Below are 5,145 nucleotides of genomic sequence, written 5' to 3'. Positions count from 1 at the left end.
GGCCCTGTGCGCTTGACCCTCCACTCCACCAGGGCATATGATCTCCATCCAGGTTTATTTTCTCCATTGTTGTTTCATTCTTTGTTTATCTTTTTACAACAATGTGTGCACTTGATTGGTATTTGGTTGGAGTATCACTTTATTTTTAGGACATGTGTTTTTGCATTCAAGTTTGGGGGTATGATATGCCCACATCTGCTCATTCAGGTATTCCTATACTCTTGATCTTATTCTTTAGTTCTATACATACATTGAGGACAATGTATGATTCAAGTTGGGGGGTATGGAAAAACAAAACACAATCCATTATTATTGTTATGTCATTCTTAAGCATATGGTTGAGCTTTGATTTTGGTTTGAAATTCATTGATAGGCTTAAAGTTATGAACACATGATCATATGACTTAGGGATTTTAAGTCTTGTTACTTACTTTTGGCAACATGAGATGCTTCTTATTTCAATTTAAATCTATATTGAGCACACTAGCACATGTCTGTGAGGTATGAATTTTGAGACCAATTATGTTTGTTTTCAATATCTTGAATTCTATTGGGTGACATATTGGGTGAATAACTTTGGCATGCTATAAAAAAAAAAAAAAAAAAAAAATCAAGTTTGAATTTTTCACTGAGTAACCGGACCTCTTGCCTCATTAAGCAGTGAGTGTTCGCGTCAAAAAGTGAAAATTTTGGGTTGATTAATAAAATGGCTAGCTTAGCTTCGTAGCCTTTTTGACTCGAGTTAGTAAGTCCTTAGGGGTGTCTTTACACCTAATGCCCTAAAGCCATTTGGTTTGGGAGATATTGGCCTAACACTCGATACATGGGTCAACTAGAAAGCTTAAGGGAGCTAAGCATTGCAAAGCCTAACAAAAAAAAAAAAAAAATTGTATGCCTTGGTTGTTTCATTTGATATGAAGTCCAATGAATTATGAGATGGTGATTCATTTATATTGGAATTATTTTGAAGCCTCATGACTATGTGTTAGTTCACTTTGCACTAATTGAAATTTGTGTATCTCAATCTGCCATTAGTAAGTGATTTGACTTGTAATTCCTTGGAATTTTGAAGATGGAGTTTATAATTTTAAGCTTGCTAATGAATGAGAACAATTATTTTTGTGATACTTTATTCTCTTGAATGACATAATGATGACAATGTTTGTGGGTATCATTCCTGGAAAACCCTCACGAGACTTCACTCGTCCTCTAGGGAATGCCTAGAGGTTTAAAAGGCTTGTTGCATATGCTAAATGCAATCGTACATCCCACGAAAGATGGACTTATCTTTTTGTTTTTCAGTTTATTTTCTGTTTTGTATTGCTAAGGGACTAGCAATATGTAAGTTTGGGGGTGTGATAAGCGCCGAATGTTGCACATTCAAGCCCCTTAATTTGCATATGTTAATTCCTTAGCGTTGTTATTTGTTTGATTTTGTTTTGTTTTTGTGTTTTCAGGTTATAAATAAAGATGCAATTAATTCCATTCATTTTGGACTTAAAAGCACACTTTGAGAAGACCTAGAAGATATGATTAAGCTTAACCAATCATGGTTAAGTTTAATCAAATAAAGGAAAGGATTAATTCGGAATTTCTCAAATTGGAGTCAAAATCGGATTGGATTCAATTTGGGATTCTGCATACGTCTCGGTATTTTGGCTATAACTTTCAGTTCAAATATCCGATTAAGGTGATTCAAGCGGCACTGGAAAGCTAACTCAAATTTCTACAAATCATTGTGAAATAGTATGTTCCTAATTCGGAGCGCCACATTGCCAAAATTGCCCCGCAAGATAGGAACGCAATTCTAGGCGAATCCTATTCCGATTTGGACTTAGGTTTTCTTTATCCTAATTGGACTTGGACTTAAATCTCCGAAATTTATAGGATTCCTAGGGCTTCTAGGACTCTCCTAAGCCCTATAAATAGGCATCTAAGCATTGAGAAAAGACACACCACCTCTTAGAGCAAAATTCAGTAAATAGTCTGTGGAGCTTAGGAGATCATGAGCAGCTAAACCCCTTCGTGGGGTGTTGATGTAACCCTATCCAAGCACAATGGTTTGATTGTATTTAATTTCTAAATTTTCAATTTATGCATGTTGATTGTATAATTATGAGGATTGCTACAATTGATTTATGTTCTTAATTATTAAATGCAATTGTTCTTAAATTCCAATATCAATATTTGTGAAATTCTTCTCTTGTCTTAGAAAGTATTTTACTTTTATTGATCTCAAATCATTCTTGTTTTCTGTGATTATGAGGATGATGGTTATACAATGGGTTTAATTGACATATGATCAATAGGATTTGATAGGCTATGCTTAGGGAAGACGGATTGTACTTCACCCTAGTTTAGTGTAATTTAGGTAGACAGTCCGTGCTAACCGAAGATGGGTTACACTTATTCATTGATTGTATGTATCCTGTTATAGAATTTGATAATTTATACCTAGGGAAGACGGGTCGTACCGCGTCTTAGTGGTTAGGTGGATGATCCGTGCCAACCGAAGATAGATTATGCTTATTCTTTAATAAGGTAGTTTCTTGTTTATTTATAACATGCATAGAATGAATTTATGGGATTAATTATGATTAACCATTGTTGTGCGGATAGAGGTGAAGTCAATACCCTACTCTCTCTCTCTTATTTTATATCTCTTTTATTTTCATGCACTTTAGTTTTTAAGCAAATCAAATCAAAACCCCTTTTAATTAAGTTAACTTTGATCTTTTAATTTTGATAATTAAACCCTTGCAGTCCTTGAGGTTCGACACCCTCTCTATAGCCGTATCCTACAAAGATTCGTCCTATTGCGAGTGGTTATTTTTATAATTGATATTTTTGGTCACAAAAATACCACATCAATTTTTGGCGCCGTTGCCGGGGACTGCTTAACGGTTTTATTGTCACAATTTAAGGATTGATTTTAGCTTAATAATTCATTTTTCTGCTAATTTTAATTCTGTTTGTGTTTTGTTTTTGTTTTATTTTAGAATTTGCAAACAGGTCCGTAGCTGCCTTCACTATGACTGCGATCGAGCGCAGGTCGCGTGCGATCGAGCGCATTAGCAGTAGTCGGCTTCCAAATTTCCAGGGCACCTAAAGGCCGTTTGTGAGTTTTTATTTTTATTTTTTTTGTTGTTATTTTATGTTAATTATATTAGTTTAGTTCATGTGGGGAGGCATTCCAACACCCCATGGACCATGTTCATATTGCTATAGTCCTTATCATCATATTAGAGATTGTCCTACAGCGGGACAATTTTCTAATTATTCTTATGAGCATATGAACAGACCGTTCTCTAGATCGGGGAATGGCCATTATTCTGATTCCTATAGCCCGGCGTGGAGCAACCAGTCTAATCTTTCGTGGCAAACTCAAGCTCCTGGGAATTATGCTCCACAACGTCATGAACTGTACCATCAGGCATATCCTCAATTCAATGGTCAATCCTATTCTCCTCCATATCAAGAAAGTCCACAACAGATATACCAAACCGAACCACCTCCTCCGATGGGTTCTGACTTTCAAGAATATCAAGAAGAGCCATCTCCCATCTATTGGCCTTCACAACAACAATACCAGGCCGCACCACCTCCCTCAGATTCTAATTTTGAGGCTCGGATACTAAAAATGATAAGTGAGCTAACGAGTGAGATAAAGCAGACGGTGAAATCTCAACAGGAACTTTATACTCCTCAATTCTTCGCCGAGATAGACGCCAGGATGGAAGCTCATGTTGAACAAATCATCAACCACCTCAGTAGGATGGAAGAAGAAGAGCTTCAAAGTCACCCGGTGGCCATTCCTGATGAAAACTACATGGAGGAAGAGAGTACTTTGTGTCATGAGCAAGCTATCACCACATTGAGGAGTGGAGAGGTGGTCGGAAACCACGTGGAAGAAAGGAAGGAGGAGCCAAAGGAGGAGCAAATTGAGGTCCCACAGGATCTACATCAGAAAAAAAGCAAGGAAGCGAGCACTGAGGCTTCTTCACCATCACCTCCTATTCTTGAGATGCCATATGAGCCTCGAGCCCCTATTCAAGGCAATCTGAAATCTTCATTTTTAGGGACAGATGACACTATCCCGGTCATTATTTCTTATGACTTACCAAGAGGCCAGGTGGGTAGTCTGTTAAGGCAGTTAGACGAGGAAAAAGAGACCATCGAGGTAGAAAAACTCCCCAAGTATTCTCCCCATTTTATTCCAATTCATGATTCCTTTTCGGATGAGAAATTGTTTGGAAATACTCAGAAGGATCTACCTCGATATGCTGACGTTTGGAATTACCCATTTGTGGGTAAAATTTATTCTCTTTGGTCCAAGAGAAGAAAAGATTGGTGCTTCAAATTTAAACTTAAGGGTCCGAGAATACTGTGCGAATCAAGGATGTGGATTCCGTTGACTTGGCGGATTCCATATATTTTGACTAGATGAGTCAGTTTCATAAGATCGAGTGCAGGCCCTGTGCGCTCGACTCCTCATTCCACCAGGGCATATGATCTCCATCCAGGTTTATTTTATCCATTGTTGCTTCATTCTTTGTTTATCTTTTTACAACAATGTGTGCACTTGATTGGTATTTGGTTGGAGTATCACTTTATTTTTAGGACATGTGTTTTTGCATTCAAGTTTGGGGGTATGATATGCCCACATCTGCTCATTCAGGTATTTCTGTACTCTTGATCTTATTCTTTAGTTCTATACATACATTGGGGACAATGTATGATTCAAGTTTGGGGGTATGGAAAAACAAAACACGGTCCATTTTTGTTGTTATGTCATTCTTAAGCATATGGTTGAGCTTTGATTTTGGTTTAAATTTCATTGATAGGCTTAAAGTTATGAACACATGATCATATGACTTAGGGATTTTGAGTCTTGTTACTTACTTTTGGCAACATGAGATGCTTCTTGTTTCAATTTAAATCTATCTTGAGCACACTAGCACATGTCTGTGAGGTATGAATTTTGAGACCAATTATGTTTGTTTTCAATGTCTTGAATTCTGTTGGGTGACATATTGGATGAATAACTTTGGCATGATATATATGTATAAAATAAAAGAAAAAAATAAAAAATAAAAATAAAAATTCAAGTTTGAATTTTTCACTGAGTAACCGGACCTCTTGCCT

Source organism: Corylus avellana, chromosome ca2 (genome assembly GCF_901000735.1).
Source record: "Corylus avellana chromosome ca2, CavTom2PMs-1.0".
Taxonomy (NCBI): domain Eukaryota; kingdom Viridiplantae; phylum Streptophyta; class Magnoliopsida; order Fagales; family Betulaceae; genus Corylus; species Corylus avellana.
The sequence above is the reverse complement of the archived record's forward strand: the minus strand, read 5'-3'. Positions refer to the sequence as shown.